This window comes from Gavialis gangeticus, unplaced genomic scaffold (genome assembly GCF_001723915.1).
Source record: "Gavialis gangeticus isolate Ggan-Ray unplaced genomic scaffold, GavGan_comp1, whole genome shotgun sequence".
Taxonomy (NCBI): Eukaryota; Metazoa; Chordata; order Crocodylia; family Gavialidae; genus Gavialis; species Gavialis gangeticus.
Window position 1 is genome coordinate 137,439,311 of NW_017728992.1, and position 15,258 is coordinate 137,454,568.

Below are 15,258 nucleotides of genomic sequence, written 5' to 3' on the forward strand. Positions count from 1 at the left end.
GTCCTACCAGCCACACTGGAGCCCCTCACTCCCCTCCCACAGCCCTGCTGGTGTCCCTCATCCCCAACCACAGCCCCCTGGACACTGCTGGTCCCCACATATGCCCACTCAGGTCCACAGCTCCCTGTCCCCTCACTGCACATCAGATGAGCCACCTGCAGCCCCATCCCCCTCCTTGCCCGGGCCCTGCAGCTGCATATTGTGGCCTCAATCCCCCACTCCTGCCATACTTAACTGTGGGAGCTGCTCTCCAGGCTGCCTAGCAGCCATGTACGTACACATGCACATGGTGCCCCCTGCTGGCTGCCCTCCTCCCACTCCCCCTAGCCCCTTGCTGGCTGGAACTCTGCTGGCCTTCAGAGAACTGTTTGCAAAACAGCAAACCCCTTGTTTCTCCATTAAAATGAAAAATCTGTGTTTTTCTTGGGGGAAAAGGAAAATCCAGATCCCTGATTATTAGCTTTTTCCTACTAATACTAGGAGATGTGCAGGCAGGCAACCACAGAGAAGAGAGTGTCTGGAGACAATTTGGCAGAAGGAAGGTTTATAACCACTGACTGAGAGGTGAGAGTTAAGAGCACCATCTCTGTCTACACAGTACAATGTCCAGAGATACCCAGCCTGCCTAAGCTACTCTGCCTAGGCTAATTCCAGTTAGCCTGGGCAGAATGCCATACTTGTGTATATATATAGTTTCTAGGTACCTAGCTTATTCACATTAGACATACCTTGGATGTAAGGATGCCATGCAGGAGAAACTCAAGTGAATAGAAATAAAGTGTATGAGTCTATATCTAAAAAATGTAGCAAATTTGGAAAGATATGTGTATGTTTCCTCAAGAAAGTTAAAACTCAAGTCACATGGGACACTGGTGATTAAAATGCCTGAAGAATTATTGGAAATAGAAAATGGGCTGTATAGCTGAGCAAGATATTAGATAGAACAATTTGTGGCACCAAACTTATCTAACATCTATCTCAACTATATAAGTGATCCAATTAAAGATTTCATACAAAGAAAAACCTTGTTTCTTACACATTTCCTGGGTCATCACAACTACAACCACACTCCAAGCCTAGTATAACATATGTAGTTCATTCAGTCCTAGGTACTGAAAATTTAAAAGCAATATTTGAGCCAGAAGGGACTGAGAACTTTGACATAAGGCACTAAACCAATTAAAATACATAAAAGATCATAACTAGTGATGTGTGATCAAACACATATTATATGGAACGGATGAATAGGGATGGGACAGGTGGCAGATAAAATGTGAACATCCAAAAGATATTCAGCAGACAAAAAGCTTTACAGATTGCATAATTTTCAAAGGCAGTTGTACCAAGGACAAAGGACTAAATCAGCAAAAAAGAAAACAACTGCTAAACAAAAAGGATGATCATGTTCATTTTCAGCCAGCAGTAACCCTGAGCCATTAATCAAATTGCAAATGATTTGCAAAAGCTTCAGCAGATGCTGAAACAGTAGTTCAAATTGTTCTTCCATGGGGATGGAGACATAGGTCAGATCCCAAATGTAAGGACATATCAAGTTACACAACCAGTAATCTGCACAGAAGACTTGAATATCAGTGCTTCCTCTACTTTATAAAAATGGAAAAGAATCTCTTTGGGTTCCCCTAAATAAAGAATGGATCACAAAATGAAATAATTCTTAACCAACAGAAATACGTGTTCAGAAAATGGAGAATAGTCAACAGTACTGTGCATCAGAAATTGAATTAACCCCCTCCCATACCAGACAGACAATTTTCCCCTCTAAGTCAAGATGTACTAAATAGGTTAGGAAGTAAATCTTAATTATTTTTTGTCTACAGTTAAGAAAGGGCTATCCTTTAAGGTTAATGGCCAAACAAAGCTGTCACCTCAAAATCTTAATTACCCCATGTGTCTGCATGAATGGATTACGGTCCTACACAGTTTAATATAAATGTACTTGTTTCCTTCCACCAATGATGCAAACAAAAGTGCACTTGTCAGGAATCTTTCAGTAACATGGACTGGATTAATGGGGGAATGGCAAGATCAGGCACATTGAGATCTTATTGAGAAGAGAGAAATGATGTTGTAGTTGGAAGTAGGGGCACTTGTACATGTGATGTAATTGCCCTTTTTAGCAATTTAATGGCTAATAACATCACACTTTACACGTACAGTGGTATATTGCACTTTAATTTCATCACACTGTACACATGCTGCAGTCTATAGAAAATTAAATTACCTCATTATGTATCCAACTAAAACACATTCTGATGTATTTTAATTTGCTATGTAACAAATTGCATTTATACATCCATCCACAGGGCCCCCCACAGCTCATGTGGGCAGGCTTTGCAGGGGAAATAAAAGTAGCCAGAGGTTTGGCAGGCTTCCAGCACCCTGTGCACTGTCCCCACTGCCTTCCTGCTGCCTGGGACCACCCAGGAATGGGTTAACCCGGGAGCAGTGTGGGAAGGAGGCAGGAGACTGGTTGGGTGTGCTGGCGGCCAGTGAAGGTGGAAGGGATCATGCATGGGGCACTGGAAGCCCTGAGAACAGCTTGTCCCTCTCAAAGGAAGATGCTGATCCTGGAAACTTGGATGCTGTTGACTGGACTGATGTAACACTCATACTGACAATTCAAATATAAAGCCAAAACAACCCTATTGAACCTGCAGGCAATTGTGCATGAGAAAGTGAATCACTAAAACAATCTACTGACACTTGAGGTTGGCCAATTGTAGTATGTAGTATTCCATCCATAACAGTGATGATATGAATAAACAAAATAACTTTGAGTTATGGTATAAACACTGGATTAAATCCAGTTTATAGTTCTGGACAATTTGTGATTATGTTTATCCAGTAGATATTTTGATAAATAGTTTATCATATGCTCAGTGCCTTGAATGGCATAGTTATGCCATGGATCATATAGAAACCGCTATTTCATAAAGAGGTATGAATACTTTTGAGAATTTAAACTATTCAGAACCATCTATTTTTTGAGTAGTGAAACTGTAATAATCACAGAAACTCTCTGCTTAATGGGAGATAAACTGAGGAGGTATACAGAAGTTTCCACCTTTGGTCTGGAGCACATGAAAAAGGAGAGTGAAAAATACTCAGCTGACAAAACAGTTATGGACTATTGCTAATAAGTCAAAGGCAGGGATTGAACATTATATTTTAAAAGAAATGTTGGGACAGCATTACATTTATGAGAGGGGTGTAACACTTTCAAGAAAATGTCAGGGGTATAATTACCTGTACCCTGTCTTTTTTAAGGATCTGAGGTCTGCTGAAAAGGTCTAAGGGGGCACTTATGGGAAGCAGGGTGTGGTGTGGCAGAAGAAATAAAATGTGGTGTGTCCCAAAAAGGACTCAGCAACAATGGGCTGCATGCAAACTGTGTTTGGTTTTGGGTACTGAGTTTAAAGCTCTGCTTTAAAACTGTCTCCAGCCTGGCAGTGCAACATGTCTATCATACTCAGATCCTTGTATGATGATTCTAAAAGGTTTTTCAGGATGGAGAAGATGAATACATTAATATAATTGTTTGTTTATGCCATCAAACTCTTTTATTAATCAAAACAAATTACACTGAAGAACAGAGCTATACCTTGAAAGGTGAATTATAGAAATTTCTTTAAACATCTTTCATTTTCTATATTAATATATTTGTATGAATTATTTCTGCTGGATCCCTTGTGGGATACAATATAAAATATTCAGCTACACTATATAATTGTATAATTCTTACCATATCTGCAATCAACACAACATGTACTACAGTCCTTGAGAGAGATTTCCGAATGCTATGTTATTAATGGTCATCACAAGCACCATAGACCCTTTTTTATAATTACATTTTAAAACATGGCAAGAACAAGAAAAAGCCCATATGGCCATCTAGTGTTTACTGTGAAAAATACACCTGAGCAATTTCTTTTCACAAACATTATTTACCATTTGGCAATGTTTTCATAACTTCTGTAGTGCATGCTTTTTCTAGCAACCTGGAATTTGTAACATTGTTACACTGAAATTCAAAGCAAATAGTCTCTTTTAATAGCTTCATATAATCTCATTCAATAAACTCCAGCGCTTATAGCACTGGAGTGTATTGCTCCTGGGTACTGTGTTTACACATGCATCTGGGATTGCAGCACGTGAGCTTGGTCAGAGTAGCCCCAGCTGGCAGAGGGCCTGGGGGGCCAGCTTGCCAGCCAGGGGCTATTCTGACCCAGCGCAACATGCTGTGCAGAGGTTGACTGGAGTACAAAGGTGCTCCAGTGCAGGGCTAGCTGGTATGTAGCCCCTACCCTGAAGTCCCCTTGTGCCCCAGCCAGCCATATCAGCATCTACACATGCAGTGCTAAGGAGTAAAAAATGGCTGCAAAATTTATTAGTTAACTCCAGCCTAATGAACCAGCACGTGTAGATACCAAGACATTTACTGCAGAGCTAATTAGGCATCTCTGCAGTAAACATCTCATGTAGATGTGCCCACTGTATCTTTCTCTGTCTAAACTTTCATGCTACACTTACTATTATGGAATCTAACTCTCTTTAAAACATCCTCTTCTACAAGGGATTTTTAAAAGAACTTAAGCAAGTTATGTGACTCCATTGACTTTTACTGTGAGTTGGGTACCTAAGTCCCTTTGGCCAGTGGTGATGCATAGTGGGTATATGGGGGTGGCTTAGGTGATGGGCAGGGGGGTAGGCGAGAGCACCTGTGCCCCTCCTGCAAGCCCCATCTGGGGAGTGGGAGTACCGGATGAAGCGCTGTGGCCACTTTTGGAAGCATTGTAGCCACTTCCCAGTTGGCGAGATTGGCCGTGGGGGACCCCCCCTCACTCCCAGTTGCTAACTGGTCAAGTTCCTTTAAAAATCAATGGGATACTTTACAGCTAAGTACTGACAATCAAAAAGCTTAAGGCTGAATGGACTCAATCTTTACAGGTTAATCTAAGCTGCGTAAAGCAAGTGAAAAGACATTCACTTTTGATTCTGGAAATGCAGCCACATGTTTGCAGTGGCTCAGGCCAAGAGCTGGTGCAGGGGTGGTGTTAGAGCATGCCTCCCTGCTGAGCTGGAGCAGAGTGCTTGGGCAAAGAAAGTAGTAGCTCACCTACCCTGTGAAGGAGGTTTGTGGGGGAAGGTGCAAAACAGCTTTGGGGACTGAGAGTTAACTTGAATCTGGAGGGGATCTGGGCCAGAAGTTCAATAAACCAATTTAACTTAAATCAGTTAAGTCTGATACTACATCCAACCAGGTTTATCTTAAACCAGTTTCAGCCATTTTGAGTTCAGTTTATATACTCTGAATTTCTGGGCTAGGAACAAAAATTACACATAAACCAGTAAAAGTAACCAGAAACTGATTCAAATCTGTAACACAGCAGAAGTTCAGTGCACATACACTCTCAAAATGGCTGAAACTGGTTTCAGATAAACCTGGATGGATGCAGTATCAGACCTAACTGATATAGGTGAAATCAGTGTATTGAACTTCTGTGCCAGATCTCCTCCAGATTCAAGTTAACTCATGGTCCCCCAACATCTCAGGATGCTTTGCACATCCCCTGCAACCTCCACCACTCACAGGGTAGGTGGGCTAGCCATGGCCCAAGCTGTCTAGTCCTGCAGAGCAGGGAGGTGTGCTCTATTGACTTCTGACTTTTGGTCTGGGCCACTGAAAGCATGTGGCTGCATTTCTGGAATTGAAAATGAATGTCTATTCACTTGCTTATCAGTTCAATCTATGCAGCTTAGATTAATATGCAAAGATTGAATTGATTCAGCCTCACACTTTCTGACTGCATTTAGCCCCGCTGTGTTACCAATTTGAACAGGCTGCCAATCAGTTATACCAGTTTATGTGTAATTTCTGCCCCTAGCCTACATTGCTAAGATGAACTGGAGTGGAACCATAGCAAACTTTGTCCTGAAAGGGTTTGTGAACCTTCATTTTATATTCACAACTGCTCTCAAACTTAAGGGTTCCCGACTCCTTTCAGAATGAGGTCACAGTAAGCCATGTGTTGAAGTATGGTTTTTTTTAATCCATTTAATATGGCGTTGGCATTCTGCCATGCTAAAAAGGGGATTGGTCCTGTTCTACTTGAATTCTTTAAGAGTTTTGCCTTTCATTTCCATGGAAGCAGGACTGGGACCAAATTTGTCACAAAACCAGTTTTCATCTTGAAATTTTAGCTATGTGCAAATGCATTCTCATCTAATAAAGATATGACTTACATTCTCATCTGAAACTTGAACCAAAACTTTTCTGCAAATTAAAAAGAGCAGGTTATTATATAATGTTTTTGTTCAACTCTAGTTGCAGACAGAAGCAAATGTGATGAAATGTCATGGGTGAACCAGAAGCCTGTGGAGTATATGTGGATTGACTAGAAACAAAAACAGCTGAAATCTCAGAAAAGAGCACTTGTTTAATATATTTGAAGACCAAAGAGCCTCAGATAATTGTTAAGTAAACCTCAAAACTTTTTGAGATTTAACCAGTGTTACATTTATCCTTACAGGAGACTTCTCCATTGGCAACTGAGTTCAGTAATTCACTGTCATTTAATAAAATATTATGATGTTGTCCATTGTCATTGTCCTGCTCTGTGCTCATAAAATTTGGTACTGGCCTACATGTGCATCATTTTGTTAATTTTGGTATCAGAAAATTCATGACCTCAAGGAGACTATTTGTAGGAATGAATTTTCAAAAGAAGGTTGACATAATGTCAATGTTATAACTGATGAGGAAAAGAAATTGGAAAGAGATCAGAAAGAGATTCAGCAGTTTCAACAGGCACTTTGGATGCAGTGGACTACTCCAGACTGTAGTGGAAATGTCTGAAAGGATTTAACTCATCAAGGCATCCCTAGGTCTTTATTAAATAGTGTAAAAAATATACCACAGGTCACTAAGCTATGTTGTTTCTACTTCCCCATGTGATACTATTGCAATAACACTTTCTCAGCAGTGATTAGGGTTAAACAAAAGAAGAGGTATCAGCTCATGAGAATATCTTAGAGGAGATCAGAATGGATATATCTGAGAAAAATGTCAACAAAATGTGACCTAGCAAAGGGTCTTTCGGTACTTTTTAAATGACTGGATGGGTTCACTGTCTGGAATAATTAATAGCTAATGGTTCAGTAACTTTGACTTCACAGTTTGTCAGTGCTGGTGAACCTTTTAGGAGTGGATCAATGACCTGGGTATACTGAAAAGTATAGCTTCAGATACAGCTGGGGCCATAGTAATAGTGTTTCACTTCATCAGACTATTTTTTTATGGATGAAAGAGTTGATACCAGAAGTGTATATATTTTAGCTAGACCTAAGGCTTTCCAAGTAATCTGAGGGATTTGAACATGCACCTCCCAGAAACTTTAGCAAACGAGCTATATCTAAACCCCTACCAGTTTTGAAAATCAAAGTAACCTGTTCCTGTCATTCGGATAAACCCAACACACTCTATATGATGCTATATCACCCAAGGGAAAACTGGAGCTAACAATCCTTTTGCAGAGCAGAAGGTACAGCTTTATAAAAATTACTATGATAGGAGCATTACAAATATTGACTTCATTTCAAGTCAATAGCAGTTTTGACAGAGAGATCAAAAACTACAATAGGCATAGAACCCACTCTTTGAAATTGCCCTGCTAAAATTTCTATGGAGCCATAATTGCAGAAGGCAGTGCCCGCTAATGATTTGGGCTTATAAGAATCCAGGAACAACCATCTTAGATACTGTGTGGCTCCCCCATTGTTAACATGTCAGACCACCTTGAATTTTTTTGTCCTTATTTTCATAGTACCCCACAGGGTAGACAAATATTATCATCCCATTTTTACAGATGAAGAATAGAAATACAGGGAGACTACTCAAGGTTATGCAGCAGGATCACTGTTTCTGATCACTTAAACTCAGTGTAATGTCTGTCCCTAGCCCTGGGGGACATGGGGTCCCTGGGCCGGTGTGCAGGAGCCCACTGAGAGATCCCCACGCTCCCCCAGGAGCAGGCATAGTGCTAGGGAGCTAGGCATGGCTGACCCCCTTCCCCCCACCGCCCAGTCAGCTCAATGACAGGCATCTGCAGCCATCATGGCTCCCTGCCTCTGCACCTGCTCCTGCGAGGGAGGGAATGGGGGGTTTCTCAGTGGGCTTCCACACACCCACCAAGAGACCCCATGCTCCCTGGGAGCTAGTGCAGTGTCAGGGAACTGGGCATGATTGAGCACCACTTCCACTCCCTGTACCCCTCCATCAGCAGTCAGCATCAGTGACAGGCATCTGCAGCCCACCCAGCTCCCTGGCACTGCACTGACTCACAGGGGGAGGGTTGGGGAAAGAGACACTAAGATTTTTCCATGAGTGTATGGAAGCCCACTGAGAGACCTCCATCCTCCCTCGGAGCCAGTACATTGACAAGGAGCAGACCGGGCTGGAGATGCCTGTTAGTGACTTGAGAGTGCTCTGCAATCTCCAGGAGCCTGGGGAGGCTGCAAGTCAGTTCCCCAACCTTCTGGCCTTGGTCAGTGCACGCACCTCTGTGCCTCCCCCACCAAAGAGTGAAGCTGTGTTCTGTTTGCTCCCAACATAAAGTAGGGTGCTTACAGAAACCTGCATAGGTTTGAGGGATGCTGCCTTGAGCTTTTTGAATGTCTATACCTAGTCCTATTCTGACTTGATTAGTACTGCATTGTGATGTTACATGCACAAAGATAATTGCAAAATTAATCAAATTATTGGTTTAAGAAACTGTATTTTATTTATTCACTGAGTAGATTTTTTCCACTTTCCACAGGAACCATAATTCATAGATTTCATAGAAGTTAAGGCTGGAAGGGACCTCGAAGATCATCAAGTCCAGCCCCCTGCCCCAGGGGCAGGAAGTCAGCTGGGCTCAAAGGATCCCAGCAAGATAAGCATCCAAACATTTCTTGAACAAGTCCGGAGTAGGTGCCTGCACCACTTCTGGAGGGAGTCTCTTCCAGGTCTTGGGGGCTCTGATTCTTCCAGGATTAGTTTACCAGTAGCTCATTAACATTATATTTGCCAAAATGTCCTTAGTTATTTCAAGTACTTCCAGATACTCTTTGAACTGGTTTTAGATGGCTTCCTATAAATTGCATGGCTCAAGGGATTAGTAATATAGTACTCTTTCACCTGAAGTTTTGTGGTTCAACTCTAGCTCATATCAATACTGATTAAAGGAAGGGAATCTAAAATCAGCAAATGTTCTTACTCTGGTTACTAAATGACAATAGTAATATAATAAAAGCTCCCTTAACAATTGGTATTTTTGTTGGGTCTAAACCCAAACAGTAAAGGTGAAAGGAATCTGAATATTAAACGCTGTATTCCACCCCTTGGAAAAGGAATGGGTCACAAGGACAATGTGGAAAAGCAGCTCATGCTATGGCTATAGACCACACTGTGGCTAAATAGGGGACTTCACTTTCTAGGGCTGTCAATCCATCACCTTTCAGGAGCATTAAGTTCACTTAAAAAAATTAACTTTAGCAGAAAAGGATGTTATTGCTTTCAGTGAGGTCACTGAAAGGGTAATATCACTCTCAGTGATGCTAATGTGAAGGTACAGGGGTGACATGAGCTAATTGCATAGTTACTACTCTATTATTGATTTATGCTCTCCTGACATTTACAGAGAAATAAAATGGAGTTTACATTATACCTACTCTATAGTAAAATATAAGACACAAACTATTTCAGACCATGGAGTTTTTATTGCTGTATTACATATGCAGAGATGGGATTAGGAAAATGTGTACCATTTCTTCTTCTAAGTGTCTTCTACTCAAGCCTCAAAAATTGACCTGCATTTGATTTGGGGATTTGGGGGTAGGAAAATGGAAGCCTGCTCATCTTCTGTTGCTCCACTTCCCCAATGGATACTGACTTTGTGAAATATCCTGACTCTCTGACTATCATAATTATTTCAGTTTAGGAGAAGAAGTCATATATGCATTACAGCTATAAATTCTATTCTACACATTTTCATTTATTGAAAACTAATCGTCTGAGCTAGAAGAAGTTACATGAATAATGAAGCAGTTAAAAGATGCCTCTGTTAGGGATAGATCCAGGGTCAGGTGGATCCAGTTCCTCTCAGCCCCAGACACCTTGGTCCTCTATGAAGTCCAAGAGTAGAACACTCTGAGAGTGTCAAACAAGGAGCAGGTGAAGAAGTGGGGACCCACCCATTGCTGTTGCTATCCCCAGCTGACTCAGAGGCAAAGGAAGCCCCAGGACCACTCCTGTTCTCATCCAGCTGGCTCTGCACAGAACAGCTGTATAGGGTGTCAGGCCTGGCAGCAGCAATAGCAGCAGTGGGAGGGTACCTGCTTCCTGCCCCCAAGTCAGCCAGGGACAGCAACCGCTGTAGCAGAGGGGAAGAAGAGAATGGGAGGGAAGTGGAGGTTCCTGTACTGTAGGGGAGGGGATACCGAAAGTTGGGGAGTGCTTGGAGAGATTTATTACCTGCTTCAGAAACTCAATCAAGTCCCTGCAAGCTGTTGCCCTGGTGCCCTTCCAGGTGCGAGAGCTGCAGCCAACCTTGTGCTTTTTGAATTCCTAGATCTGCCTATGGCCTGCATATATTATGTGTTCCACTCTTACAAGAACATGAAAACAACTTGTATTGTCCTTTATAATTTCCTCTCCATTCCACTCTGAACAATTCAGTGATTTGAGAGTTCACGCTGTTCCAAAAGCAGAAAACCCTTGGAAAATGTTAGCAAAAACTGGTTTCACATTCTAGGCTTAACTTCAGAATCAGAAAAGACAGCTACTCTTAAGTAGCCGCACTTCATCTTTTCACAATCCATCCCATGCCAGGCTGCCTGGAGTGGGAAGCTAGGGGGTGATGCAGATGAGTGTGGAACCAGTGAAGGCAGGTACGGAATTCACTTCTTGAAACTCTGGAGCCAGACAGGATGATAGCTGAGGAATCTGGCATTTTTTGTATGCTTCTAGGTCTGCCATATATGCACAGGTTCTTAAAAGAATATGTCTCAATGCACCTAGTTCATTTCAGAGCCCAGAAAGGAAGTTGTCAGCTGTGCTAACCGTACATGAGTGCCTGGCCTAGATCTGAGATGCACAGCACCCATTCATGCTTGTATGTGATAAAGCTACTAATATTACTGCCTGACTTCCAGAGTGAGGGCTCACTGTGCCTACTAGTTAATCTACCCTATTTATTTTAAGGCATTTATATGGATAATTACTATATTATCTGAGCATTTTACACACATTATCCTTGCAACATGCCTCCGAGTTAGAAAAGTTCAATTTTCCTGAAGCCTAAATGGGCTAAGAGAAAAATCACATAGCAAGTCTTTCATGAATCAGGGACTTTAACCTAGATTTCTCAACTCTTATGATGTTGCCTTAACTACTGAACCATTTTTTCCTCCCTTTAGATTGTCCTATCCTGAATCTTACCAAATTAAAAAATACAGTCCACTGTAACATAAGAAACTGAACTATGTCCCTAAAGCATGTTCTCACATGGAACTCATAAATATAAAAACAACACACAACCCTTCTGAAAATAAAATACAAAATAATAAATGTACAAGTTATACATACTGGTCACACATAGAATCAAGTCCAATGTGACATGGAGGTGGTAGCCCACACAGCACAAAAATACCTGCTTCCCAAGGGCATCCCCTACAGCTGCATCCCATACAGGTGTAGGGATTCCCTTTCAAAGTACTCTTTCCCCACATACCTTTTAAATTTGATGGAGACAGCTAGCTATGACCTTGAAGTGGTAATTTAATCCTGGGTGCTGCATCCCTGTTGCTTCCATCCGTGACTACTCCTAATTTCTGTTATATTTTTGTTCTCATTCCCAAGAACATATGACACTAATTTAACTATACACGTATAATACTACAAGGTTTCCCTAGCAAAGATATCTATAACAATTGTCTCAAAACATTTACAATATTCTAAGCATTTAGAATTCTTTAGCACACTGTCCGTTGACACAGATATTATTTGATATGTGCCGTTCCTAAAAACACTTAGGTCAGTAACTCAGCAGAACAAAAACTACATCAATAATGAAAATCCATGAAGTAGAAGTATGATGGTTGTGCTGCAGTAAAATAGGGACTTTTTTCTATTTAATATCATTTTGTATCTTATGTATATTGCATGATATCATTTTGTATATGGTATCCTTATTTTTTCATGTTTTTGTGGTTGCCTAGTACATTAATGTTACAAATGATGTACCAAGTGAACACACACATCACCTAGAAAAGTACTGTGCTAAGTTTGTTTCTAGAATTAGGTTTTTATTTTAAATTAAGCTTTTAGGTTTATAATATGTTTAAAATACTAAAATAGCTTCTTGACCTTTTGGCTAAGAAGCAACATTCACTTTTAATGTTTTAAATAGCATGAGGTCATCTCTTATACAAGAATATTTACACTTAAGCTAATGTCTGTACTACATTTAATTGACATCATGTTATAGCTCAAGATTTTTATTGTCAATGTGAAAGAGGTTTTAATTTTATAAGACCATAGAATCCATTGATAGCATCTGATGAAGTAGGACATTGCATACAGAAGCTCATACATATCTGTACGAGTTAGTCTCAAAAGTGCCACCCTGCCCTAACTTCTGCCAGGCCAGACTAATACTATTGAACACAATATTAAGAATGTGAGAAAATCACCAAGACATAGCTGAGCTCCAAATAAGAGTGTGTACTAACTACATACAAATATACAAGGCCTAGCTACCTACTGCCACTGCTGTCACTCAGGCCTGATCTTCCCTAAAGAACTGAGCCGTTTGTGTTTGAACAGGTTACACTGAACCAGTTTAAGTACACACAGTTTGCTGAAGCCACATCAGTTTGCTAAATCTATTTACATTTTGTACTATGTTTACACCATTTAATTTGCAAAATCTATCATATAGTTCCTAGATCAGATCCTAGAAACACTGAAACCTGGGAGTTTTCTAAAGACCAATATTGTGGGAAAGAAATGTCAGCTTGTCAGTTAAGCTTTAACTTGAGTAATTAAAGCTGCTGGAAGGCATTCTGTTTAAACAGATGATTAGAGAAGTTGGGGCATTTTTGTATTTGAACCTATGAATTTGAACATTCTAGGAATATTTACTAGTTTAATTTCTCTACTGTAAATGATACCCCAAAACTGGTAAAAGTGAATTTTCTAGGTCAAGTCTATACTAAGAATTGAAACATTCCTAATGGCACCAGTGAGACAGAACCAATTTAATGGTTCAGTGTGTACACACTAGCTCTGCCAACCCTTGTTCATAGCTGCTGCAGTTTAGCCATGCTTCCACTCTAGCTCTGGCTTTAACTGCCTCATTTACAATGTTCCCTGCTCAGAGTTCCTGACACAACTTCTAGAGCTGTGGATCTAGGGGAATTTAGAGGAGCAACCAATACACTATATGAGACAGTAATGGGGGAAAAATCCAAACCATGTCAGTCTGAATCATTTAACAGAAGTCCACATTGGATAGATTGTGCAGTCTTAGGGATATTTATCTAGGCTGGAAGCAAGCCTAGTTTAAACAGTATTAGCTGTGCAAGCAAACTCTTTGGACCATGTTTGTGTATGAATCTGAAGTGTTTTACAACATGTTAGGAGGGACCAAACGGTTCTTAGAACAATACATTTCTCAAATATTAACAAAATGTTAAGTCACAGAATATGTAATGTAGTTTTAGAAATGATGCACTCAAACATTTAAAGAGTAGCTATACAGTGTTGTGAAATATTTTGCTAGTTAAAATAGTAAACACTCAATAATGCTAATTCATGTATTTACTAAAAGTTGTAATAAAAGTTTTGAATTATTTGCCCAGTTGTATAAAGCATCCCATAGATAGTCTCTTATTGGCTTCCTTGGGTTAAGCAACATAATCAAGGTGATATCTCTAAATATTAGTCATAGTTATTGTTCCACTTAAAGCACAGTAATAAACTAGTTGTTAGGATATCTGCATAGCACTGTGCTGTACTGCCTAGACATAATCATAAATATCTACAACATGCACTTGTCTTTAAAACAAATCTCATCTGAGGATTTAATAGGATACAGTAGTATATGAGTGATGTTGTAGCTGCGATGGTCCAGAAATTATGCGAGAGGTAAGGATTTCTTAGGGTGATATCATTTATTGGACCAGCTATGTTTAACAGGACACACTGGCCACGTCCACATGAGCGTGGATGTTTGGTTCCCCAGGGGTTATTAACAGCAGGACACCTTGTGCTGCCCTAGTTGTCCCCTGGGAATGCCTGTGCCATGCACCCTCTGGAGTGCAGCAGGTTACCCCACGTGGGGCAAAGGAGGCTGGCACCAGCACTGGGATGGTCCCAGCAGCCTCACCTGGGTCTTGGGGGACTCCTGGGGCTGCAGCAAGGGTGATCCTGCTGCTTAGAGCGTGGCCAGCAGCTGGAGTGTGGCTCTGCCTGGCCAGGCTCTGGTTTTGAGCCACACACGCTGTGCCTGAGTGCACCACTTTTTTTTTTGCATGGGTTTTTTTGACTCCTGGCTGTCCAGTGATCAACTTGCCCCCCAGCCCTCCCATGCTCCTCCCTTCAGCAAGGAGAACAGCTGAATGTGCGGTATGTGCCACTGGAGACATGTTTGCTGTGCCACATACTGCACAGCCGCACTTGGGATGCAGCCACTTTGGACAAGAGAGCACAGTACCATATCCCACCTGTACATAGCTGCCCTCCGATTTCTCAGACATACATCAGCTTCCACCATGCTACATTTTGTGAAGTACTAGACTCTAGTTCTAAAAACAGCCAAACTGCAATAATCATTCTCAAACACTTCCTTCATGGCATGGTTTGGATACGGACGATCCTGCCTCAGGCAGGTGTTGAACTAGACCTCTGGAGGTCCTTTCCAGCCCTCCTTCTCTATGACTTTTTTTTTCTCTGTAGCCCCTGGGATGTAGTGTGTAACTGCTCCACTGCAGAGGTTTTTTGATCTTCACTGAGGATAAAGTGCCAGCACCTGACAACAGGTGAGACTGTGCTCATGCTGGATGAGTTATATCATGTCCCTTGTGCCTATGCAAATATATTTGGCATGACCCCTCCTTTTCCTCTCCTGGATCCAACTCAAGACAGAGCAGCCGCCCTCTGAAAATTATTTCCTCGGGGGGGGGGGGGGGGGGAAA

General features: G+C 41.3%; 2 long non-coding RNA genes across 2 annotated transcripts in view; one reads left to right on the forward strand and one right to left on the reverse strand.

The window, feature by feature from the left end:
* The window catches only part of LOC109299752, a 25,239-nt gene extending 10,748 nt beyond the window's left edge, over positions 1 to 14,491 (reverse strand). The window contains exon 1 of the long non-coding RNA XR_002097986.1: positions 14,451 to 14,491. This is a non-coding gene — a long non-coding RNA (uncharacterized LOC109299752). The remainder of the gene's footprint in view (positions 1 to 14,450) is intronic.
* On the forward strand, positions 5,946 to 6,615 carry LOC109299747. The gene is made up of 2 exons (XR_002097985.1): positions 5,946 to 6,055; positions 6,347 to 6,615. It is a non-coding gene; the product is annotated as an uncharacterized LOC109299747 (long non-coding RNA).
* Positions 14,492 to 15,258: the final 767 nt, after the last annotated feature.